Source organism: Bos taurus, chromosome 23 (assembly GCF_002263795.3).
Source record: "Bos taurus isolate L1 Dominette 01449 registration number 42190680 breed Hereford chromosome 23, ARS-UCD2.0, whole genome shotgun sequence".
Classification (NCBI taxonomy): domain Eukaryota; kingdom Metazoa; phylum Chordata; class Mammalia; order Artiodactyla; family Bovidae; genus Bos; species Bos taurus.
In genome coordinates this window covers 13,395,865-13,423,131 of record NC_037350.1, presented here as the reverse complement: position 1 = coordinate 13,423,131, position 27,267 = coordinate 13,395,865, and the positions used below count along the sequence as shown (strand labels likewise).

General features: G+C 40.1%; 1 protein-coding gene across 6 annotated transcripts in view; it reads left to right on the top strand.

The window, feature by feature from the left end:
- The window catches only part of KIF6 (kinesin family member 6), a 421,799-nt gene that overhangs the window by 194,475 nt on the left and 200,057 nt on the right, over positions 1-27,267 (top strand). The gene's annotated exons all lie outside the window — the stretch shown is intronic.

Here is a 27,267-nt window from a genome sequence, read left to right as displayed (position 1 = left end):
CCCTTTTCCCCACATCCTTTCCAACATTTGTTAGTCTTTGTCTTTTCAATAATAGTCATTGTAACAGGTGTAAGATGATATGTTATTGTGGTTTTGACTTGTGTTTCCCTAACAATTCGTGATGTTGGACATCTTTTCATATGTTTGTTGGCCATCTGTGTGTCTGTTTTGGAAAAATATCTATTCAGATCCTCTGCTCATTTTTTAATCAGGTTTTGTTGTTGTTGAGTTGAATGGCTTCTCTATATATTTGGGATATTAACTTCTTACTGGATATGTGATTCGCAAATATCTTCTCCATTCAGTGGTTTATCCTTTCATTTTGCTGGCTTCCTTCATTGTGCAGAAGCTTTTTAGTTTGGTGTAGTCTCATTTGTTTATTTTTGCTGTTGTTTCCCTTGCCTTTAGAGTCAGATCCAAAAAAAAAAAATGTGGCTAAAACTGATATCAGTGAGGTTTCCGCCTATGTTTCCTGATAGGAATTTTATGGTTTCAGGTCTTACACTTAAGTCTTTAATCCATTTTGAGTTAATTTCTGAGTACCAGTGTAAGACATTGGTCTAGTTTCATTCTTTTGCATATGGCTGTCCAATTTTCCCAACATCATTTACTGAGAAGATTTTCTCCATTATATGTTCTTTGTTCCTTTATCATAAATTCATTGTCCAGATATGCGTGACTTCCGATTCTGTTCCATTGATCTGTGTGACTGTTTTGGGGCCGGTACCATACTGTTTTGACTACTATAAATTTGTGTATAATTAGAAATCCAAGTGATTTTATTTATCAAACAAGTATTAAAAATATGCTTCAAAATCATGACTTATGCTATAAAAGTTCTGTAACATGATGAGCTATCCTGATTGTTCTTCCACTGTGGAGAGAGGAAACGGTAGATTTCAGGAAACTGTGTTCCTTAAGGGTTAAAGGAGGAGGGCATGGCAACCCACTCCAGTATTCTTGCCTGGAGAATCCCATGGACAGAGGAGCCTGGCAGGCCACTGTCCAGGGCATCTCAAAGAGTCGGGCACAACTGAGCACGTGCACCCGAGCATGTGTGCAAGGGTGAAAGGGAGGGAGGTAAGGACTGAGACAGGGAGAGTGAGAGGGACAGAGATAGACATAGAGAGAAGGCTGGAGAGACAGAGTGAGAAGCTTATACTGGAATCTGAGCGATCTCTTGAAACTTAATAGAGATATGACTGAATGCTGTCCTATATCAGGTTGCTCATTGAAAAATGAAAAATCTCAAGAAAGCTTGTACCTAATTTCTCATTATTATGGATGAAACTGTCCCAGTGAGAGTGATGCTGCCTACCTGTGACTATCCAGAACCTCTTTTCAGGGCCCAGTGACCCCACCAGACCTGGCCCCTGGCAACCTCTACAGCTTCAAACCCTCCCAGGCCCCTGCTTGTCACCATCCCTCCCCTGAAATAGTTTTCCTCCTTTACTTCGCTCTTCAAATGTTACATTATCAGAAAGACCTTCCCATGCCACAGTGTCTAAAATACATCTTCCCCTACCACGCTTTACCTCCTTTATGCTGCGTTATTTTTCTTCATAGCAGCAACATCACATTTAATGTGTCATTTTCCTTTGTCTGTCTGTCTCTACTTCATGAGGACTGGGACTTCATCTGTGTTGTTTTTTTACTATGTACCTGGCCCATGGTAGATCCTTCATAAGTATTTGTTGAATGATTTGGTGAACATTCCATCAGGGCCTTGATTCCCTCTCACACTTTTTTCTTGAGCCATTAATTTTCCATCTTCAGGGTCTCTACTCAGAGGTGCCTGGATTTTTGGTATGAACAAGGATCCTCAGAACCAGTCTCTGTGGGCAGTAAGCACTTCCTGACATTTAGATTCAACACACACTGGTTTGGTATCCAGTGGGTTTCATCTTGTCAGTATGAATGACACAGGAATTATCTGCAGTATTCAGAATCTTGCTCACAGCTATTTTCTGAACTTTATCCAGAGTTGTCAACCAAAATAAGGCAGAGAAAATTTATTTGACAGGACTGAGAGTCAAGAGACTTGATTTCTAATCTTGACTCTCCTCTTCATTGAAGGAGATAAGATAACATCGATGTGTTATCTTAAATGACCCCCCTACCTCAATTTTCTAATCTTTGCTGTGTGACCTTGGGCAAATTATATCATCTATTGGGTAGGCCAAAAAGTTGCTTTGGTTTTTGAGTAAAAATAAAAGACACATTTTTCATTATCACCAAGAACTTTATTGAACAATATAGTCACTGTTTTGTTCCCCTACCTGCTACCATTTTTCAGGCAACTTTATAATTCCATCTTTCCAAAACTTTATATCTTTTTAAGCAAAGAACCATTGCAGTTGCCTTTTACAGTCTTCCAGGGAACTGAGTTGTTTTTTTTTTTTCCCATTAAGAGAATTTTGTAAAGATCAAAATAAATGCAAATCCAAAGGTACAGTGTCTGGTGAAAGCAGTCGATGTTCAGAACTTCCCAGCCAAGCTCTAACCGTTTTTGCCTGGTCTTCAAAAACATGCAGTCTTGTGTTATCCTAAGGGAAGTTTATACATTTTCTGTTGACTAATTCCGGGCAGTTTTCATCAAGTGCTGCTTTCAGTTGATCTAATTTGAAGCAGTACTTGTTGGAATGAATCCTTTGGTTTTCTGGAAGGGGCTTATAATACAGGACCCCCTTCCAATCCCATCATACATACCATGTCACCTTCTCTGGATGAAGACCAGCCATTGGTGTGGTTGGTGGTGATTCATTCGCTTGCCCCTTTATCTTTTCTGTTCCATGTTATTGTACAGTATCCACTTTTCATCACTCATCAATTTGTTTTAAAAACAGACATCTTTAGTATGTTTCAGTAGAGAATCACATTCAGAAATACAGTCAAAAGGTTTTTTTTCACTTATGTGGAACCCAGGCATCAAAGCAATGAACATAACCAAGCTGGTACAAATAATTTTCAACGCTTGATTTAGAGATTTTTGAGTGTGTCAGCTATTGCCTGCATGATTTAACATTGATTGTTCTCAATGTCTTGATTTGATTGCTATCAACTTCAGCTGGTTGACCTGACAATGGAGCACCATCCAGCAAGAAATCTCCAGTGGGAAACTTCACCACAGCTTTTGACATGTTCTCCATACACTGCAGAAGTCTTTTATTTTATTTGCATTTCATTGTGTCTTTTTGTTGTTGTTGCTTTTTGTTGTTCAATCACTAAGTTGTGTTAGACTCTTTGCAACCCTATGGAATGCAGCAAGCCAGGCTTCCCTGTCCTTCACTATCTCCCAGAGTTTGTTCAAACTCATGTCTGTTGAGTCAGTGATGCTATCTAACCATCTCATCCTTTTCCATCCTCTTCTCCTTTGGCCTTCAATCTTTCCCAGCATCAAGGTCTTTTCCAACGAGTCAGATCTTCACATCAGGTAGCCAAAGTATTGGAGCTTCAGCTTCAGCATCAGTCCTTCCAATGAATATTCAGGGTTGATTTCCTTTAGGATTGACTGGTTTGATCTCCTTTGCAGTCCAAAGTCAAGAGTCTTCTCCAGCACAACAATTCAAAAGCATCACTTCTTCAGCATTCAAGCTTTTAATGATCCAACTCTCACATCCATACATGACTACTGGAAAAACCATAGCTTTGACATTACAGACCTTTGTTGGTAAAGTGATGTCTTTGCTTTTTAATATGCTGTCTAGATTTGTCATAGCTTTCCTTCCAAGGACCAAGGGTCTTTTAATTTCATGGCTGTAGTCACCATCCACAGTGATTTTGAAGCCCAAGAAGATAAAATCTGTCACTGCTTCCACTTTTCCCCCTTCTATTTGCCATGAAGTGATGAAGCCACATGCCATGATCTTCATTTTTTTAATATTGAGTTTTAAGTCAGCTTTTTCATTCTCTTCTTTCACCTTCATCAACAGGCTGTTTAGTTCCTCTTCACTTTTCTGCCGTTAGAGTGGTATCATCTGCATATCTGAGATTGTTGATATTTCTCCCAGCAATCTTGGTTCCAGTTTGTGATTCATCCAGACCAGCATTTCTCATGATGTACTCTGCATAAAAGTTAAATAAGCAGGGTGACAATATATAGCTTTGTCATACTCCTTTCCCAATTTTGAACCAGTCAGTTGTTCCATGAATGATTCTAACTTTTGCTTCTTAACCCACATATAGGTTTCTCAAGAGACAGGGTAAGGTGGTCTGATATTCCCAGTTCTTTAAGAATTTTCCACAGTTGGTTGTGATCCACACAGTCAAAGCCTTTCATGTAGTCAATAAAGCAGAAATAGATGTTTTTCTAGAATTCCCTGGCTTTCTCTGTGACCATTGGATGTTGGCAATTTGATCTCTGATTCCTCTGCCTTTACTAAACCCAGTCTGTACATCTGGAAATTCTCAGTTCACACTGCTAAAGCCTAGCTTAAAGGATTTTGAGCATAATCTTACTAGTATGAGAAATGAGCATGATTGTCTGATAGTTTGAACATTCTTTGGCATTGCCTTTCTTTGGGATTAGAATGAAAACTGACCATTTCCAGTCCTATGGCCACTACTAAGTTTTCCAAATTTGTTGACATGTAGAGTGCAGCACTTTAGCAGCAGGATCTTTTAGGATTTTAAATAGCTCATCTGGAATTCAATACCTCCACTAGCTCTGTTTGTAGTAATATTTCGTAGGGCCCACTTGACTTCATACTCCAGGATGTCTGGCTCTAGGTGAGTGACCACAGCATCGTGGTTATCCCTGTCTTTAGACCTTTTTTGTATAATTCTTTGTATTCTTGCCACTTCTTAATCTTTTCTGCTTCGGTTAGGTCCTTACCATATCTGTCCTTTATCATGACCATTCTTGCATGAAATGTTCCCTTTATATCTCCAATTTCCTTGAAGAGATCTCTAGTAGTTCCCATTCCATTGTTTCCCTCTGCTTCTTTGCCTTGTTCATTGAAGAAGGCCTTCTTATCTTTCCATGCTATTCTCTGAAACTCTACATTCAGTTAGATGTATCTCTCCCTTTCTTCCTTGCTTTTCACGTCTCTTCTTTCCTCAGCAATTTGTAAAGAGCTTCTTCAGACAACCACTTTGCCTTCTTGCATTTCTTTTTCTTGGAAGTAGTTTTGGTCACTGCCTTCTGTACAGTGTTACGAAGCTCTGTCCATAGTTCTTCAAGCTCTCTGTCTACTAGATCGAATCCCTTGAATCTATTCATCACCTCCAAAGTATAATCAGAAGGGGTTTGATTTAGGTCATACCTAATTGGCCTAGTGGTTCTCCTTACTTTCTTCAATTTAAGCCTGAATTTTGCAATAAGGAGTTCATGATGTGAGCCACAGTCAGCTCCGGGTCTTGTTTTTGCTGACTGTATAGAGCTTCTCCAGTTCAACTGCAAAGAATATAATCAATCTGATTTCAGTATTGACCATCTGGTGATGCCCATGTGTAGAGTCATCTCTTGTGTTGTTGGAAAAGGGTCTTTGCTATGACCAATGAAAAAACTTGACAAAACTCTGTTAGCCTTTTCCCTGTTTCATTATGTATTCCAAGGCTAAATTTGTCTATTATTCCGGGCATCTCTTGACTTCCTACTTTTGCATTCCAGCCCCCTATGATGAAAAAGACATCTTTTTTTGGTATTAGTTCTAGAAGGTCTTCGTAGAACTGGTCAGCTTCAGCCTCTTCAGCATTAGTGATTGGGGCATAGACTTGGATTACTATGATGTTGAATGGTTTGCCTTGGAAATGTACCAAGATCATTCTGTCATTTTTGAGGGTGCACCCAAGTACTGCATTTCAGACTCTTGTTGACTATGAGGGCTACTCCATTTCTTCTAAGGGATTCTTGCCCACAGTAGTAGATACAATGGTCATTTGAATTAAATTTGCTCATTCCCAAGTTTAATTCAGATTCAGATTGTGTTTTTACTTTTCTTGAAATAATAGGGCATAATATCAGAAAATTTTCCTTTTTTTTCCATTTTCAATATTAAAATGGCTACACAAAAATCACCAATTTTGATAATTTTTTTAATGCACACTGACATGACAGCTGTCACAATACAATCTAAAAAAAAATTGTTTTGAATGAAGTTAAAGAAAGCTAAGCACTACAACAGCCATCTTATGAGGAAGCTGAATGAACTTTTTAGTAAACCCAATACATGTGTCTCAGTTACTCATCTGTCGTGAGTGTGATAACCGTCCCCACTCACTGTGCTATTATGAGGACTGATGAAATACTTCATCCTCTGCACTAAACACAATTATGATGATTATTATCAACATTATTATTATATTACCCCCCGTGCTTCTTTGATACAACTTTTGCTGCTGCTGAAGAATCTATTCACTTCTATTAGGTATTGTGTCAGGCTCCTCTATTGGAAATAAAGAAACCACATGTTAACATCTTAAGAATATACACACTCGCACATTCATGCACAAAGAAAGAGGTGGTACCAGAGGGAAAAACCAGGAAAATGATGTTTTTAGAAGTACTAGTGGTGGTTTTTGTTTTGTTTTATCTTGCTTTTATTTTGGCCATATTTCCTAAGATTTCTACAGAAAATTAAAAGTTATTTTTATAAAATTCACGTCACTTGCTGACTTCTCACCTCCAAGTGGCAAAATAAATTTTTTTTCACTTAATTAATGAAGAGCAGGAAAAAAAAAAAATGCCTTTCTTTATTAACTCTATTTTTACACTACATTTCACAGCAGAATTAAAAACAAATGTTCTCTCTTGGCATATAACAAATTATTGCATAACACACATAGTTGTTTCTGAGATCTAAATTACATCTGCTTCTGGCATTTTAACTTTAAAATATCTTATAATATTTATATTCTTTTTTGCATATTTGGGCTGTAAAATTGTGTATTATTAATCAGTCATTTCAGAGTGGTGCTTTTCTAATACAGTTGATCTAAGATTGTATTTCTAAAGGGCTAAAGAAAACAAAAACTGTAAATTGCCAGAATGGAATGTTCATAAAATGCTTCCAAATTGGACTTGTTTGCTTTGCATCTTACTGTCCACTTCCTTAACCATAACAAGCTTCACATACCCTCCAAGTGAGAAACATGTGCTGAGACCTTTAAGATATTTGGAAACTTAAAGTAACAGCCTGAGTCACATAACTGAAGCATAACATTTATACTTGGATTTAAAACAGAATTATAAATGTGAACAAAATCTTTATAAATATATGTATGTATAGTGACTTGATAAAATATGTAAGTGTATAAATAATATCCACTTATAGAAGCTCTATAAAATCCAGGCAGACATAAAAAGCGAAACAACCTGTACATAGTGCCCGTATCTGAGCGCAAGGAAAACATGCCAACAGTAAGAGGCAGATCCTTTTTGCTCGAATGATGTTGGCGTAGACTTTTTCTCCTAGATGACTTTGCAAGGGACTTATAAATATTGTGTCCAACACCAAGATGTGGACTCCAAGCCCCGGTTCTCTCTTCACCCTATTCTTCAGGGCTATTGCCAATTGGAATTCTCTGCACCTCTCTATGGAAGTTCGACATACATACTTTATTTTTATCCCTTAGTACTTCTTTCAGGTGCTTCCCAGGATCTTTGTTTTGTACTCTCCATTCTTTCTTTCAAATGCTGGATGTGTCAGCAAAGCCTTCTGTTTTCCATTTTCTGAATTTCGCATTTCAACATGTGTATAATAGTTGTACTAAAAATACACAGAGATAAAATGGTCAGGGAACATCCTAAAATCTTATAAATTGGTAAGATTAATTGAGTTGAAGTTTTGTGGGTTTTTTTTTTTTTTTGCAGTTACTGAGAAGGATTTTGTTTTGATTACTTGTTTTGGTGGGGAGAAGGGGGAGCTCACTTTTTGTATAATTTTAGGAGTCTAACCTTTGGGTATATCTTCTGATTTATATTCATTTGCTTACAAATCTGTGGGCTAAAGAGAGTTCAGAGAGAACAGTTTGTCTTAGCTTCATCCCCTGAGGCTTGCGAGAGGAGGTGTTAAGATTCCTCCTTCTATTTCATTCCTTGGCCTTGCAGCTGCTGTAATCTGGGGATTCTGATCCATCCTGAGGTCTTACTTCCCAGTCCCCGAGGATTATTATTGGCACACTGGAGCCCTGTGCTAGGAGCTGTCGAAGCAGCCAAAGCAAGAAGCAGCAGAATCGTGGTGCCTGGCCAGAGGGAACCCAGTGATGGACACCTGCTTGTCCAAAAAATAAGGACAAGTAAATAATCATGTACAAAGTGGGCAATAAAGACCAGGAATGTGAGGGACTAAATGAAAGAAAGGTTCGTTAATCACCCAGGTAATTGTAATAGATCAAGCTTTCTAAATAAAATGCCGCAAAGTGGCCTGCTTCAGGAACTATCCATATGAGATATCAAAGCAAACTTGAGGACTCTTAGCACTGCTCCCAAGTGGCTAGGATCCAGAAAATAGACACTTTGCTTTTATTTTTCAGCTGGCTTCTCTGTAAAGTATGGATACCCACCACCCTATCCCCACCCCCGGACATCCAAGTAAAGATCTGAGAACTTGTGAGAAAATTCAAAGTGTTTTTTTGTTTTTTGGTTTTTTTTTGTATTGAAGAACCCCAATGTCTGACATCATAGTGCGGGTAGAGTTAACAGCACTGCAGAGTGGAACAGGGATAATTTGTGTCATTCACTGGGCTATGCAGTGACAGTTATTTTGTATTCAGCTGAACATTGGGATAAATCTTACCGCTTTTTACTTTGACACCTATCAAAAAAAAAAAAAAAATGGTAGTTTGACAGACTGTTCTAGTTTGGCAGAATACAATGAAGAATTATCTCCAAAATAACATGTAAATCTGAGTCCACAATGTACATCCAACTCCCTACGAAGGCACCAAAGTAAAATGTCAATCCCTGTTCCTTCTCCAGCCAACCCCATCCCAAGCACCCAGAGCCCTTTTTGCTTGGGGTTCACGGGCTGTCCTGTCAAGGCTCTCAGAAGACAAACATCCCTCCAGACAATGTGAGGACAGGCTCTTAGCCTGTTCTGGTTGTCCTGGCAAGCAACGTGTCCTAGCCACCTAACTCCAAGGGGCTAAGCTCGGTGACGACCCAGGACTGTTTTGTTTGTTGTTTTGTTTTTGTGCTGTATTCCTCAGAATATTCTTCATTCCCACTCCCCTCCTCCCAACCCAGTTCCCTAGTGGTTCCCTCTGGGTTTATCATTAACCGAGCAGGCTCATGACTTTTGCCACAGCCTCGAAAATATGTCATCGGTAATGTCAAGACACGGAGAAGGCAATGGCATGCCACTCCAGTACTTTTGCCTGGCAAATCCCATGGACGGAGGACTGCAGTCCATGGGGTCGCTAGAGTCAGACATGACTAAGCGACTTCCCTTTCACTTTTCACTTTCATGCATTGGAGAAGGAAATGGCAACCCACTCCAGTGTTCTTGCCTGGAGAATCCCAGGGACGGGGGAGCCTGGTGGGCTGCCGTCTATGGGGTCGCACAGAGTCGGACACGACTGAAGCGACTTAGGAGCAGTAGCAGCAGCAATGTCAAGGTAACTAGTGCTGCCTGTGTGCTTTCTTCAGTTTCCTGGAGAAATCAGATTCCCTCTTCCTGTTCATAAGCTCACCTCCCACTATTCATGCTTTTCAACTGCTTCCCTCATCAATTTGCTTTCTGATCAGTCAAATAGCATGTGCTGGGCAGAGTATAGTACTGACTATTTACTTTTCTGTTTAATCTGAAATCCCTTGTTGAAATTGGCAGCCACGTGTTTCCTCTTCTTTCCGCATCTCACTTTTTGTTATGTTCCCTGTCTGATAGCCATGAATTTTCCTCTGAGTTTGGAAGAAGAGAGCAACCATCAAGAAACAAAGAGTTGCTAATTAGCAAAGAAATGCAGATTACAATGAGATGTAATTTTTTGCCAGTCATGTTGGTAATAATGAAAAGATGATGATACCATGTCAGTGAGGGCATGGATGAGCTCTTACTCTGCAGGCAGAGTAGACAGTGCCAGTGAGGGGTGGCAGACAGGAAGGCCGGTTCTGAGGCCTGGGCAAGTTTTTAGCTTGTTCCTCTTGGGTGGCCTAGTGGTAATGAATCTGCCTGCAATGGAGGAGACACAGGAGATGCAGGTTCAATCCCTAGGCTGGGAGGATCCCCTGGAGGAGGAAATGGCAACCTTCTCCAGTATTCTTTTCAGGAAAATCCCATGGACAGAGGAGCCTGGCAGGCTACAGTCTGCAGGGTTGCAGGGAATCGGGCACAACTGAAAAAGTGAGCACACACACACACACACCCCTTGTTGGACAGCCCTGTAGAGCATTTGTACAAACTTAAAATGGGTGTGCTTTTAGACCCAGCAGTTTAACTTCTAGTAATCTGTCCTTAAGGACAAATGTACAAAGAGTATGTATAAAGATATTTATCAGTATCATTTGTAATAGTGAATTGGGTTATGATACATTCATTTAATGAAATATAATGTGGCGATTTTTTATATTAATGAAGAACCATATATTATATTGACCTAGGAACACTTCCAAACTCTATATCTTATTTTTTGTAACCAAAACATACATTTACATGTATACATTTATATGCATATATATATATAGTTGCTTACAAACAACTCTGGAAGGATAAACACTGAAGTTTCACAGTGTTATCTCTGGGTTCTAACATTGGAGTAATCTTTTTTATACTATATTTCCTAAACTTTTTGCCTTAGACAGACATGTATCAATCTATGATCAGACAAAATATTTAAAAGGGTATTTAAAAATATACATGGTAAAATAAAAGGTTCTTAGGAAAGGTTCTCTAACACCTAACATTTTCCGTAAGTTATCATCAAATCACTCAGCAAACATGTAATTGTAAAGATAAATGCCACTATTGAGCATTTATCTTGCCTTGAGCATTGCCTTGCACTTCTTATGTACATAGTCTAATAAAAATTCTGCAACAACTTCATGAGGCAGATTGCATTCAGCTAACAAGGCGAGAAGCAGGATTGGAATTTGAACCCTGTTGTGTCTGTCTCCAGAGCTTTTGTGACCTTGAGCTACAAAGATGTAAGGTGTACAGTGATGACTTAAACTTAAATCCTGCTTCTAGGAGTTTACAGGCCAAAACGCATGCAGTATTCTAGAATTAGCTAGGTTTTTCTATATTGTTTGTCTCAGAAACTAAGGTCTGTCTGGAACACTGGATTTTCTTCACTGTTGTTCATTCACTCTAGCTATGCCATCTAGTCTTATCTGGAAGATGTGCCGAGAGACAAGGAAAAGACGTAAGTGTTTCCCCTGGTAGGAAATGTGTCTTCCTTTCCATCCTAAGGAACTGGCTTCTGGAGTAAGACAGAGAACAGTGAAGTTAACATCCACCCACTGCTGTTGGCTCATTTTTGGTGTGTTAGAAGTATATTAACCAGTGCTTGTTTTCATATGAGACAGTTTATGTAGAAGTGACCACAGCTGATAAAACTCAAGAGTTCATGCCAATAATTAAATTCCTCACAGTTCAAGTAATCATAGGGCCACTAACCTATGAGGTATTTACTAAGAAACACAGGGACAGATCCTAATTATCCTTATTAGCCACCATTCAGGTCAAACGACTAGCTTTTCCAAAGGTCATTTCTTATTCTTCATTGTTATCAGCTAAAGAGGAAAAGCGGAAATGTATGGGATTTTATTTTTTTTGTTTGATTCAGTCAGTATCACTGATTTCACAGACACATGTTCTCACATGGCTTCTGTTGACTGTGTCACATGACTAGAAGCTCAGATGGCTGGGGAGAAGGCCTGGGGCCCCCTCATGCCTGATCTCGTAAACTCACTCCTCAGGGTCTCCCTGGATGATGCCATCATGCTCATGGCTTCCCCAGGCACCTCCACATTTGCTGAGCCTTGTTCTGCGGCTAAGCTGGGCTTTGAACCTCCAGAGCATCACGTTTCCTCAGTGAATTAGGAAAGCGAAGACTACACACTGTTTCTAAAATGTTTGACTTTACTACTTATGTGTTTGCTTTCTTAGTGTTTTTTGTTTTTTTACTGAAAAGAACTTTATGACTTAAACTCACTTTCAAAAATATTCTGTGCAGGTAATAGTATATAGGTTAGTAATAACTTATTACATAGGTCCTGTTTTATCTGTCCATCCTGTTCCAGGGGAGGGTTCCTTCTGGTTCTGGCTTGGGTGCCTTCTTTCACTGCCCTGGTTCTGATTGTCTTCTGGGTCAGGGGAACTTCCCCTCTGCACCGACTCTGGCCATGCTTTCTGGTCAGAATCCTGATGCTGATCCATATGTTTGTTGTAAAGGCAACTTATCTGCTCAGTCCATAAGTGCCCCCAATCAGCCCTTTTTAAAATGCAGGGACTTCTGACCGTAGTTACACAACCTCAGGAGTGCCTGCAATAGGATTTTCATTGCTTTTGCTATTTCTATTCCTGTTTGCTATTGCTCAGTTCTATACAAAGGCATTTTTGAGGGTCTGACTTAAATCAGAAAATGCTCAGGCAATGACTTCTGCAAAATGACCATAAAAAGTCTGGCTTCCTTAGAAGCACATAGAAAAGGCTGAGTCCTCAGCCCACAGCAGGGACATTAATCAGAACGAAGCACTTGGTGCCCGGATGGCAGGGCGGGGATTACAAAGATGAGTGAGTGACAGGTTCTGGCTTTAGAGGGCTTCAGTCATGGAAGGCAGTCAAGACCAGCACATGAATATCTATAAGATAAAAAGTGGTACCTGACACAAGAGAAGTGCTGAGGTAACTGGAGGAGCAGAAATTACTTTTGAGTGGGAAGCTCAGGGACAACTTTTAGCAGACCCGTGAATTAAGGCAAGATTTAGAAAAGCGAAGTTGGCCAGGGAGACTATTTCAGATAGAGTAGGGATCGATACAAGCAAAGCCACAGTCTGGGTTTATTGTTTTATAGATTCATCTGTTTAGTCCAAGAGAAGTGATGTGACTTAACAAAAGATTTCTACCAAGTCAGATTTTTTTTTTTTTTTAAACCCTAAGAGAACTGGCCTTCACCAATTCTGGCTCCCTGTAGGCTCTAAATAGCTTTATAATTCTCTGAATTTTTAGATTTAAAATCAATTGAAAATGTAGAATATTAGTAGTGGGGAAACATTTAGATGCTGTGGTCAGTGCTTCCAGCACTTTTCATCCTCTCAGAAAAGGACAGTGGCGTCGGGCCTCTCCTGTCTTTATTTCTAGGGAGCAGGTTATTAACTAACAGCAGTTGTAAGCACCCTCCCTCATGCCTGGGACCACACGCTCCCGCAGCGGCACCCACAGGCCAGCTCCACGCTGGAGTAGCTGCTGGCTCTCTGGCTTACAGCTCAGGGTGGCCAGGTTTAACAAATAAAAAAAACACAGGGAGTCCAGTTAAATGTGAATTTCATGTAAACCGCAAATAACCTTTCAGTATGTGTCTGATGCAATATTTGTAACCCTATTTCAGTTTTGTATGATCAGGATTCTTATTTTCATCTGCATAATTTCCATGAATACTTTTGCCTTGAAAACAACTAACTGATGTTTCCGTTTATATCTTTTTTAAAAATTACCATTAAACCCACCACCTCAAGGATTTTTAAAGATCCAGATCCAGGAGGATTTATAAAGAATAGTCTTGGGTGGATCTTATTGTCTTGAATTATCTACCGGGATCACAGTAGGCAGTTAGTAAATGCTCTGCTCTCTGAATCAGTGTAAGAATAAGATGTTAGCACATTCTCAGTTTTTATTCTTCATCGTCTTAGAATCTGTCCTTAAGCAGCAACATGTATATTTAAGCCTTCAATATAGTTTCCTCCTAGTATGGCTCACTTGGTAAAGAATTGAGAAACATCTTATACATGGTCAGTATTTTCCAAACAGTTCATTCACACCACCTGAATAGGAAAGGCCCAAGTAATTATATAATGTTTGAAAAAAAAAAACCAAGATTATCTATCAACATGATCCTGAATTCACAACTCTTGGATCCTAGGCATCCTTATCCCAACTTCTAATAATGGCTGGCTGAGGAGAAATAATCTAAGCTTTGCAGATTAAATATCCCAGAGGGTCATTAATAGCTAATGCTCTCTCTTCTTATTTTATAAGAAATCAGATCTCTGAAATCACTCATGAGATATAATTCACTGCAGATGATGTTCCTCCACTTCAGTACAAAGTGTTTCTGGTCCTGACACCACATTTTGAAGATATTAAAATGAAAACTAAAAGCATGGTCTACAGCTTGTGTTAATTATCCTTGGGTAGTTTATGGAAGCATTTGAGTTCTTCAGACATAGTTATCTAATATGATTAAAAAGGCCTGACTCCATCTCAGGGCTGTTTCTGTACTTTAGTGATTATTTTATTCTCCTCGAGTTTAAGTGCTTTGGGTCCTAATAGACCAAATGAATGAATATCAAAACCAGATAACAAAAAACGGGCAAGGCATGAATGGCCATTCCATTTATCGGACTACAGTTGACACATTGGATTCTTCTGGCCTAGACGGCTCTTTCCTCGGCAGTCCAAGTACTTGATTCTAAATTAGGACGTCTGGAGTGTGAAAGTATGAACATACCATTTCATTCTTCCCATTATTTAATGCTTTCTCAATGTGAAGGCTTTTTGTGAGTTGGATTCTGTGAGCTCCGGGGAATTCTTTTAAAAGAAGGAATGAGACCCTTCATCACATCACACAGGAATATTTGTATTTCTCTCCTGCCTTCCCCTGTAACCTTTCCACAGGAGAGGTTTGCGTATACATGGAGCTGGATATTTTTAAAGACTTCCTGAAACAAATGTTTGTTCTAATTACAGTTTTATATGGTTTATGCCACTTACAGAAAACCCACAGTGTGAAAATGTGCACTTATGGAAATAATAAATTACATGACGTCTAACACCTGGTCCCTGATAGCTTAGCTCAAAGAATGGATAAACAAATGCAGGAATAGCCACCAACTACTATAATCAGCACCATAAAATAAGTAATTAGATCATATCAACAAATCAAACCCGTCTGGAAGCAATGGAGGAACAGCTTTAGGATTTAACTGTGGATTTCACTTCAAGGGGGCTTTCCTGATAGCTCAGTTGGTAAAGAATCCACCTACAATGCTGGAGACCCCAGTTCGATTCCTGGATCAGGAAGATCTGCTGGAGAAGGGGTAGGCTACCCACTCCAGTATTCTGGCCTGGAGAATTCCATGGACTGCATAATCCATGGGGTCACAAAGAGTCAGACACGACTGAGAGACTTTGACTTCACTTCTTTTCAAGGACCTAATAACAAATAATGTATGTCTCTCTCCCATAGCATTATCCTCAAGGAAAGTAACTTGAAATGTTAGAAACTGTTTGTAATTTTATCTATTTTTTAAAAATTTTACTTTGAGAATTGTAGGAGTTTTATAATTTTTCATTTTACGACAATTCATATTCATTGGGGAAAAGTGATAATGGACAAAGATAAAAATGGGGTCATTTGTAATTCCTCTATTCAAAGATAACAGCTGTTATCATTAAATGGTATAATTCAGATAATAAAAAAATATAACAACTGTTTATTATTTGGTTGTAATCCTCCAAATTTTTCAATGAATACATATGTATTCCAATAAAAATGAGCTCATGCTTTTAAAACTGCTTTTTAACCTATGTTTTTCATTCACTTGTAGTATCTCCTCATATCAGTATATATGCTCATCTTCAGCAAAGGTGCTGTCAGGCTCATGTATAGATTTAGGGGGATGAAAGTTATGTCCAACCTAGATAGCATATTAAAAAGCAGAGACATTACTTTGCCAACAAAGGTCTGTCTAGTCAAGGCTATGGTTTTTCCTGTGGTCATGTATGGATGTGAGAGTTGGACTGTGAAGAAGGCTGAGCGCCGAAGCATTGATGCTTTTGAACTGTGGTGTTGGAGAAGACTCTTGAGAGTCCCTTGGACTGCAAGGAGATCCAACCAGTCCATTCTGAAGGAGATCAGCCCTGGGATTTCTTTGGAAGGACTGATGCTAAAGCTGAAACTCCAGTACTTTGGCCACCTCATGTGAAGAGTTGATTTATTGGAAAAGACTCTGATGCTGGGAGGGATTGGGGGCAGGAGGAGAAGGGGACGACAGAGGATGAGATGGCTGGATGGCATCACTGACTTGATGGACCTGAGTCTGAGTGAACTCCAGGAGTTGGTGATGGACAGGGAGGCCTGGCGTGCTGTGATTCATGGGGTGGCAAAGAGTCGGACACGACTGAGCAACTGAACTGAACTGAACTGATAGACCCTTCACCCCAAAAAATATGAATAAAACTTTGTAGGGTTTGGGTGTATATGTTGTGGTTTTTTGTTTTTTTTTGGAAAAAATAGTGCATTGAAATTTTCATTGGATTTGCTTTAACTTTTAGTGATAGTTTAGAGAGAGATGACAGTTCTGCATCTTCTCACTCAGGATCATAATGACTCCCAGCGTGTTCTTTTCCTCTGATCCCTCTGTTAATTTGTATTTTTCTTTATATGGTCCTGCATCATTGTTTTAAGTTTAATGGTCATTTCCTTTTGAGGTGAAGTGTTAGTCACTCGGTTGTGTCCAACTCTTTGTTGTGTTTGTTGCAACCCATGGACTATAACCTGCCAGGCTCCTCTGTCCATGGGAGTCTCCAGGCAAGAATACTGGGCTGGGGAGCCATGCCCTCCTCCAGGGCATCTTCCTGACCCATGGATCGAACCTAGGTCTTCCAGATTGCAGGCAGATTCTTTTCTGTCTGAGCCACCAGGGAAGTCCATTTCCTTTCAAGTATTTAATTTTTAAGGTTTCAGTATTCCTTATTGTGATTTTTTTTGTTTGCATCTAGAATCTCCATCTTTGTCTTAAAAACCTATCTTCAATGTAAATATAGAACTTGAGTTTGATTCAATTTACATAAATTTGTCCTCGATTTCCTATTACATGAACACATGTTTCCAAACAGCAATAAGCTATTTTCCATATGATAGGATAAATCAGATTTGTCATCAAATGGGGACGTACTCACAAGGATTGACTTTGTATTTTTACATAACAAAATCTTTTTCAACCTCTTTTAAAACTTTTGCAAGTTTTCTAATTTAAAAAATTGTAAAGTAATTAACCTCCAATTAAAATAAAGTAAATAAATAAAAAATAAATATTAAAAAACAAACTGTATATATATATATTTATGTTCTGCATTTTTACATGTAAACCAAGACTACTATAAATTTTTGCTAAAAGAACCAACTGAGAAATCTTTATTTCTACACATTAATGTTGTCTACAAACATAATTTCATAAAAGACAGAATTATTGAAAAAGAGTTCAAAGAATTGGAGCAAAGGATAGATAAAGCTTTCACTGCTCCTTCAAGTTAATGAACTGTCAGGGAAGTCTATAACCATGGAGACGAGCTATGTGAAAGTGTTAGTTGCTCAGTCGTGTCTGACTCTTTGTGACCCAGTGGACTGCAGCCCACCAGGCTCTTCTGCCCATGGAATTCTCCAGGCAAGAATACTGGAGTGGGTAGCCATTCTCCCTTCTCCAGGGGACCTTCCCAAGCCAGGTCTCCTGCATTGCAGGCAGGTTCTTTACCATCTGAGCTACCAGCGAGGAAATGAGCTATATAGCTGTCTGTATAGCTCGTAGAGCCCAGTCCCCTCCAACTGGCCCTGGTCCTGCAAATTCCTCACTCACCTTCTTCCATGGGTGCATTCTGGTCTTAACTATCTGAGATCTGTCTCTCTCTCCCCTCCCTCTCTCTCCACCTCATCCTCTCCTTTGCCTGCCTTTCCTGTCCTTGCTTCCCAGCCCCACCCCACCCCACTCTCAGCCCCTTCCCCTCCCCGTCTCTAGCCTCTTCTCCTCCCTCTTGCTCCACGCTGCCCCCAGTATGCTTCTCAGAGGGGCTGTCCCGGCAGCTCCTCCATTTTAACACAGTCCGTCCTTGTCCCTGGTCTTTCCCCTGTCCTTGCCTTCAATGTCTGTCTCTCTACTACACTCTTCTCAAAGCTTCAACCCAGTTTAGCTTCTCTCTGCTAGCTCTTTCCATCTCCACCGTAATGAAACCTTTCCTGCCTGTTTCTCCTGTCATTACCCACTTCCTGAACAGTAACTTTCTTCACCTTTTTCTGCTGCCAGCTGTCCTGCTCCCTAACTGGCATCTCTGCCCCATTCTACCACCCCACTCTTCTCTTTCCTGTAGGTCAGTTTCTTAGTTATGATGGATTTGTGGAGACAGGTGTTCATGTTTACATTAAACACAAATGCTTCCCTGATGGCTCAGACAGTAAAGAATCTGCCTGCAATGCAGGAGATCCTGTGTTCAATACCTGAGTCAGGAAAATCCCCTGGAGAAGGGAATGGACAACCCACTCCAATATTCTTGCCTGGAGACTCCCACAGACAGAGGAGCCTGGTGGGCTACAGGCCGTGGGGTCACAAAGAGTCGGACGTGGCTGAGCAACTAACACTTTCACCCTTTCACAGAAATAATGGAGCATTTGCCTACAGCGAGCAAAGGGTTCAAAAGATGTAGAATTTAAAGAGGCAGTTATTAATAGGTAGGGATTGATTAATTTGTATTAGTTTAATTTCTTATGTTTGTTCTAAACCAATGAAACTTTATATGTCTACTGAAGTTAAAATGTTTGGTCATATCAACATATGTGTATGCCTTTAATGAATTGGATACATGAAAATGTAAGTTAAAAAAATTAATTTTTATAACTTATCAGAAGCCTTCATCGTTGCATTTTAAGAATTTTTAGGGCCTTTAAAGTTTTTCTAGTTTCTTTAAAAATTATTTTAAAATAATTTTTAAAATTCTATAAATTGAAGTACATGTCTGTGAATGTATTTTCCTATAAATAGGCTTTATCTTCAGTGTTAGAGGGCTTCCCTCATAGCTCAGTTGGTAAAGAATCTGCCAACAATGCAGGATGGCTCAGCTGGTAAAGAATCTGCCTGCAATGCAGGAGACCTGGGTTCAATCCCTAGGTTGGAAAGATCCCCTGGAGAAGGGAAAGGCTACCCACTCCAGTATTCTGGCCTGGAGAATTCCATGGACTGTATAGTCCATGGGGTTGCAAAGAGTCGGACACGACTGATCAACTTTCACTCTTCAGTGTTAGAGGCAGGTGAGTCTGGATTCTGATCTGGATGTTTTGCCTTTGCTATTTTGAAACACTGAAAGTATCCAGAGGTTAAGCAGCTCTGCATTTGAGGGGCTATATAACTGCTTTTGTGGAGGTAAAGGAAATGTGTGTTACTAAGAGAAATCTTGTTGGTAAACTCTGCATAGGAATTTCCTCTGTATCACCCAAACTAGGAACTTTCTGGCCCCCTGAAAGAAAGGGAAAGTGTTAGTCGCTCAGTTGTCTCTGACTCTTTGAGACCCATGGACTGTCACCCACCAGGCTCTTCTGTCCATGGGATTCTTTGGGCAAGAATACTGGAGTGGGTTACCATTCCCTTTTCCAGGGTATTGTCCCAACCAGGGGTTGAACTTGGGTCTGCTGCATTGCAGGCAGATTCTTTACCATCTGAGCCACCCGGGAAGTCCTTATCTGGCTCCCTAGTGTTATTAAAAAGAGCTCATTCCAACAAAGTGGCTGACACGGAACTCAATTCCTTGCGCATGAGGGTCCATGTCTTTCACTTACTGGTGAGGGCTTGGTAAGTGTATAAATGTATATAATACTTGTCATAGACCAGAGAAGTCTAAAAGAAAAAAATCTTGAAGTAACCACCTTTAAGCCAATTGGGAATAGTTCATTCAGCAGACTCTAACAAAAAGCAAATGTGAAACTAATGACCCCAAAAAATATTTGTGTAGTTTCCTTTGGTTGTAGTCCTGTTGGCACAATCTCAGCCTTCAGTTTTTCATGTCCCGTGGATTGTAGTTAATCATAAATTGTGAATTTATTGTTCTTATCTGAACTTTCCTTTTATAAATTATGTGCTTTCCCAACACTGTATGTTTTAAAGGGTCATACCCATAAAAGAAGCTTGTCATGGTAGCAAAGTCAAAATAAGGCTTTCCTTCACCTTCCACCACTGGGTCTCAAGGACCCCCTCTGCAGCATCTTGTTCAAAATTATTTTCTTTGAAATGCAAGACACCAAGTTTATCTGATCACATTGCCCTTGTTCTTTGCATTTTGCTTGTTTTTCAAAAGTCTGTAGGAAGGAAAGTTCTGAAATGAAAATACGAATTTAGTACATTATCAGTTCAGTTCAGTCGCTCAGTCGTGTCCAACTCTTTGCGACCCCATGAATTGCAGCACACCAGGCCTCCCTGTCAATCACCAACTCCCGGAGTTCACTCAAACTCATGTCCATCGAGTCGGTGATGCCATCCAGCCATCTCATCCTCTGTCGTCCCCTTCTCCTCCTGCCCCCAATCCCTCCCAGCATCAGTCTTTTCCAATGAGTCAACTCTTTGCATGAGGTGCCCAAAATACTGGAGTTTCAGCTTTAGCATCTTCCTTCCAATGAACACCCAGGGCTGATCTCCTTCAGAATGGACTGGTTGGATCTCCTTGCAGTCCAAGGGACTCTCAAGAGTCTTCTCCAACACCACAGTTCAAAAGCATCAATGCTTCGGCTCTCAGCCTTCTTCACAGTCCAACTCTCACATCCATACATGACCACAGGAAAAACCATAGCCTTGACTAGACAGACCTTTGTTGGCAAAGTAATGTCTCTGCTTTTGAATATGCTATCTAGGTTGGTCATAACTTTCCTTCCAAGAAGTAAGCGTCTTTTAATTTCATGGCTGCAGTCACCATCTGCAGTGATTTTGAAGCCCCCAAAAATAAACTCTGACACTGTTTCCACTGTTTCCCATTATTTCCCATGAAGTGATGGGACCAGATGCCATGATCTTAGTTTTCTGAATGTTGAGGTTTAAGCCAACTTTTTCACCCTTCTCTTTCACTTTCATCATGAGGCTTTTTAGTTCTTCTTCACTTTCTGCCATAAGGGTGGTGTCATCTGCATACTGAGGTTATTGATATTTCTCCCGGCAATCTTGATTCCAGCTTGTGTTTCTTCCAGCCCAGCGTTTCACATGATGTACTCTGCATATAAGTTAAATAAGCAGGGTGACAATACACAGCCTTGACGTACTCTTTTTCCTATTTGGAACCAGGCTGTTGTATAGATTATAGATTATAGCTTATATGCAGTACGTTGCATATAATATGCTACTAATAGTATGCAAGTTACTTAATCTCTAAGAGTGCTCCTGTCTTCACCTGTGAAGGAGGGAAAATAATTTTTAGCTTTATGGTACAGATAGATAACAAAATACATGTAAGAGTGGCTGAAACGTAATGGATGTTCAATAAAAGTACTAATAAAGTAATTAGGGGAAGGCAGTTATAAAGAGAACCAGACTATGATAATCTCTTTAATTCTTTTCCCTCTTAAGTAAGAAATCATGTAAGGTCACTAGCACAGCAGCCAGGACGTGGCTGACCATCAAGGGATGCTGTTAATTTAATTTAATATCTTTCATTAATATCTTTCATTTAATATCTCAAGTTATTTCTTTGGGTTCCAGAGCCAAAAAGATGTGTTTATATTCATAACTCAAAATTCAACGAGTTGCTGTGTTGTATGGCCTCCTAAGCATCGATGCACACAGGAATCCCAGGGAGTGTTGTTTAAATGTTGATTCAGCGAGTGTGGCACAGGGCCTTGGAGTCTACATTTCTTTAAGTCTCCCAGGTGATGCCTAAGAAGTTGGCCTACTGTTCACACTGAAGAGCAAGGCGTCCGTGGGCCAGACAATAAATACCCTGTCTTTGTTCCTTGAATTGCATTGTTTCGTAGAGCTCAAACAGTCTAGAGATGATGTTGTTTTGCACATTTCGCAGCTGAGAAATTTGTGACCCACAGAAGCTGATGAATTAGTTCATGGTTCAGATAATTCAGCATAATTGTTCAGCCACATTCTTTATATACAGTGAGCAGTATTTTTAATTTTGTAACTATTCTTCCATTCTTCCTATGTATTTATGTTCCTAGAAGTTGAGTTCTCCAGTTGCCTTTTATCTTTGTCATTATTTTCAGCTTTTTAAGAAAGATCTTTGCTCACGTTGAAACGTGACTATAGTTTGTCAGCAACCCCAGTGCTTAACCCTGTCGGACACAACCTGTGCTCAACAGCACCATCTTTAGTGGCCGAATGACTGATGGGGGTCAGGCAGATTCTGATACATTTGGGCATAATTAGTCCCAGTTAGCTTCTGCAATCAGAACTCCTTAATAGCCCCCGAGAATGAACTGCCTATTCTCTCAGAACCAGTGAGAAGCCAGCAGGGCCGTCAGCTCAGGGGCACCAGTCATCTCCATAATTCTGCCACAGAACAGCCCTAACCCACAAGCTGGGGTATTTTGTATCCCACTCACTCTTTCCAGCTCAGTATCCGAGGATAAGGTCCCAATGCCTTGCACTCCCTAACCTTGTTTTTCCCCATTAATTCCCTGGAATAAGACTGTGTCATAGGACACTTCTGCCATCCTTGTCCCCCAGTTACTCTCTGGGCCGCACTTCCCATAGCTGTCCTGGGGTTTAGAACCAGCCGGGGTTTCCAGTTTAGGTGTGCTCCTTGCTTATACCCATTCCTCTTTTCCCCCAACTTTCCCACAGCCAGTACCATATGGACATGGTTTGTAATTCATTTTGAGATGCTAATGCTGAAAGGAACATGCTGAATTTTTTTTAACAAAGATTATTTTAGAATAATGAGAACATCATAATCGTGCACATGGATAAACAATGAACTTCATTTAATAAACAGTTGAATGTAACATAATGATAAAAACACTGCAGAAGAGCAAGTTTCTCTTGGATCGCTAGTCTCTCTTTTCACAAGGAGATAATAAATGCTGTTGAGCCAAAGGCAACTGGGCAAAAGCCTCAGGTTTTTTTTCTTCCTTCTGTCTTTCCTTCCTTCCTTCTTGTCTCTTATCTTCTTGGTGGGTGTATTTCAGGCTACTTGCAGAATCCCTGTAAAGGGATTCATTATTAACCTATCATAGTATATCATGACTATTTTAATGCCAGTAATACCTCTTCACCATCATTTTAAATACTTGCCTAACAATTAAAATTTAAAAATTTAAAAATAAATAAATACTTGCCTAACAGTGTAAACAATTATGCCATAATTTATTTAATTTCCTAATATGGGGCATTCCGATTCTTTCCCTTTGCTGTTATAAAGCATGCCAGTCAGTGACCTTATTAAGATCTAAGCAAGTGCAGCTCAGTTATTTCCCTCTTGTCTATTCGACTATTTACCTTTTCAAAAAATTCTAGTTGGTATGGCATTGCCCTTTAGAAATACACTGCCCAGCATGATGTTTAAATAAATGTAGTAACTTTGCCATAGTATGGTAAGCGCAGTGTTTAAAACTTGAATTCTGAAGTCAGCCTCCCCGAGTTTGAATTCCAGCTCTGTGGTCTGCTGGCTGTATGACCTTGGGCAAGACATACAACTTCTCTGTCCTTCAGGTCTTTTACTTATGATATGAGGACAATAATAGTACTCAGCCCATCTAGTTGTTGTGCAGATTAAGGAAATGTTGTATTCAAAGGGCACAGACCAGTAGCTAGCATTTAGTGCTTGCCCAAGTAATACCAGCTATTGTTGACGATAATTAGCTGGCTTTCCCTTTCTATTCACACTACTAAACCTAAATTTCCACAAAAATATGGCTGCAGATAAAACTTTATTTTTGGCAAGAAATGTTGGGAGCAAAAACAGAAATAGTCCAGTGGTCTTGAGGGGATAAAGCATGGATTAGAAATTATGGTCAATTCTTTGGTGTGGCCATGGGCTTCCTGGGTGGCTCAGTGGTAAAGAACCATACTGCCAATGCAGGAGACCTGAATTCGATTCCTGGGTCTGGAAGATCCCCTGGAGAAGGAAATGGCAATCCGCTCCAATATTCTTGCCTGGGAAGTCCCATGGACAGAGGAGCCGGGTGGGCTACAGTCAATCTGGTCACAAAAGTGACAGACATGACTTAGCAACTAAGCAATGACAGCTTGTGATGTGGCCAGGAATCAAAACTTATAGCACAACAGAACTGCTGATCTAAGCTACAGGCTGTCAGCGCTGTCTCATCAACAGTCAGTTTGGTGGAAACAAGTGTCATCACCAACATCCTCCAGTCACCTACCAGCCAGGCTTAGTGTTCAGGCACGTAGATTATCTACCATCTTTCTTGTCTATATGAACTAGAACTGAATGGCATGCATTTAGTTTTACTTCTCCAATGGGATTCTTTTACTTCTTTTTGTCCTAGCGACAGAGAACAAGTAAAATTTCTTGTTTACAAAAGCTTATCCTAAAGAACAGACTTATCATGCTCACTTGACCTCTTGGGAGAGCTTTCCTGCAGACAGTTCTTCACTGGCCAACAGGGTTCTGGCAGCTGGGAGACCCCCACTGGGACCAGTGACTAGGTATGAACTTAGGAACTATTTTGGGAGATAGGAAAATGCAGGGAATTTAGGGTCAATCGTTCACTCTTAACTATGAGAGGAGTACATCAGAAACTTCTGAATAGGCATTTTTCTGCATTTTAATTGTTAGGCCAAGTCCTTGGCTGATAAGAAAATTAATTCAACAATGAATCATTTAATGGATGAAGGGAAGACCGGGCATGTTTTTCTTATCTGAAGAGGCTCTGTTGTGTCAAGTACTAAGGAAAAAAAAATTGCACGTCAAAAGGCCTGATCTTCATTCTTACTTTTATATCCAACTAATCAAGTCTCAGGGGGGTGAAGCAATCCAGTTCTTTCATGTCAGCAGAAGTTCTTCACCATTTCTTTGGATTCCTGGTCTTCCTTGTATCCTAAACTCTTATTGTGCAAGACAAGAGTCTTGATGTAACACCAAAGTCCAGTGAGACAGAGTGATCTGTGCGTTAACTCAGCTAATGAGCAGGTCTGTACAGTTTTACAGTGCTTTCTTGTGAGCTTGGAACCCACTTCAGCCCTGCTTAATGGAGTGTTTCCTAGAATATTTACTTCACAATCAGACTATACAGGAGAAATTATTTTCGAAAGAAAAAGCAAGGCAGAAGAATTGACTAGCCACTGCTGCTAAGTCGCTTCAGTCGTGTCCAACTCTGTGCGACCCCATAGACGGCAGCCCACCAGGCTCCCCCGTCCCTGGGATTCTCCAGGCAAGAACACTGGAGTGGGTTGCCATTTCCTTCTCCAGTGCATGAAAGGGAAAAGTGAAAGTGAAGTTGCTCAGTCGTGCCCGACTCCTAGCGACCCCATGGACTGCAGCCCACCAGGCTCCTCCGTCCCTGGGATTCTCCAGGCAAGAACACTGGAGTGGGGTGCCATAGTCTAATATTGGCTGTCTGAAATTTTAGAGACAGTGGAAACCAAAAAACACTTCTACTCCAGAGGATAGTAAATTCTATTTACTATTGTGGTAAATTCTAGAACTAATGATAGTTTTCAAAGTTCCAGAATTTTTGCTAAGTATTCAGGGTCAATACAAATGGATACGCATTACTATTTTTTGAAACTTCATTAATTGGCAGTTGTGCATTCAGGCCTCCTCATGAGTGACAGAAGAAAGTAGCAATTATGAATATGTTGCCTCAGTGTCTATCATGAGAGGCTCAGGACACACACTATGCAATATTATATAGCCATTAAAAATGAAATAGTTCTATTATATATGTACTGGCATGGAATATTATTTCTGATAAATTTTTTAGAAAAATAATGATATAGAACTCCATTCAGAGTGTGATCTCATTTTTGTATAAACAAATGAAATCTACAAATGCACATAAGGCTATAGGTAGCTGCTTCATTAAGAACTAGAAGAATGTATTTCAGCTACTAACCATGGATTCCCCAAAACATTGAGAGTCAATAAAGATGAGAATGGTGGCAAGGGATGGAGAAGAGTGGAGTGTTTATTTTTTAATATATTCACACCTGTGTTGTTCGGAATTCTTTCCATAAATATCTATTTTTATAATATTTCACATAAAAACATTAACACATTTTGTATCAGAAACTAATGTCTCTATGTCTCTGACAGTTTGAAGCCTGCTACAAGGTAAGATTATGTCAGTCAGCAAATGGTACAAATAAGTACCCCTCCACCCAAAGATGCTCCTTAAAAATGACAGTGCAGATTGGGAAGCAACAGCTGTCATGTGTCGCAGACTGTAGGAAGAAGTAAGAGCAACATCCAAAGCTGCTTGTTTTCGTTCAGCTGCAGAGTTGTGTCCGACTCTTTGTTGACCCCATGGACTGTGGCACACCAGAACTTGCTGTCCTTCACTGTCCCCCAGAGTTTGCTCAGACTCATGTCCATGGAGTCAGTGATGCTATCTAACCACCTCATCCTCTGCTATCTGAAGGAAATCATTACATCTTATTTGAGCAGGCTGGTAGTACTAGTGGAAAGGAGATGTGTTCTGTTCAAAATGATCCTGAAAGTGTGCAGATATTTTCAAAACAATGTGAGAAAGATAGACTGCCGCAGTATAATGATAGCATCACAGATAGTGATTGCCATTCTTACACCTTCCTTATCAAGAGTCTTATCTCAATACAGAAGGAATCATTCCATTGATCCTATACTGAGGCTGTAGATACAGGGACATGGAGAGGGAACTCAAGGAAGATTAAGAGTCAAGAATTGCCCCATGATGCTCATAAACTAACGGGGGGGTGAAGATGCCATGCAGACCCTAGAATGCAGTGTGGACACTATAAGCCGAAAACTAAGCTTCCTGGCATGGCCTGGATGTTCCCTCCAAAGGCAGATGTTTGTTTTCTATTTTTTATTTGGTTTAGAATAGGACTAACATGAAAAATCCTTGTAAGGAGAAGGGAAAGATCAGCATGAAGAGGTGCTAAGGAGGTAACTAATCAGGTAACCCTGTGAGGAGCCTGGGGAGAGGTTGGCCATGAGAAGGAGGAAGGATATTATCCAAAATCAGAAGGAAGAGGGCTGAGAGGTGAGACAGAGACACTGGCAGGTGGAGGAAAAGGTAGCTGAAGGAGCCCACTTGAAACAACTTTGACTTCTCAGTCTAGTGAGAAGCTGCATTATTGATGGAGGCTGGGGGCTGTGGAAGGATTTGGAAGAGCCACTGTGAATACGGTATGTTAACCAGGAGTAATTCAAAGGGTTTGGGGCACCACTCAGGTCCCAGGTCAGACTGAGC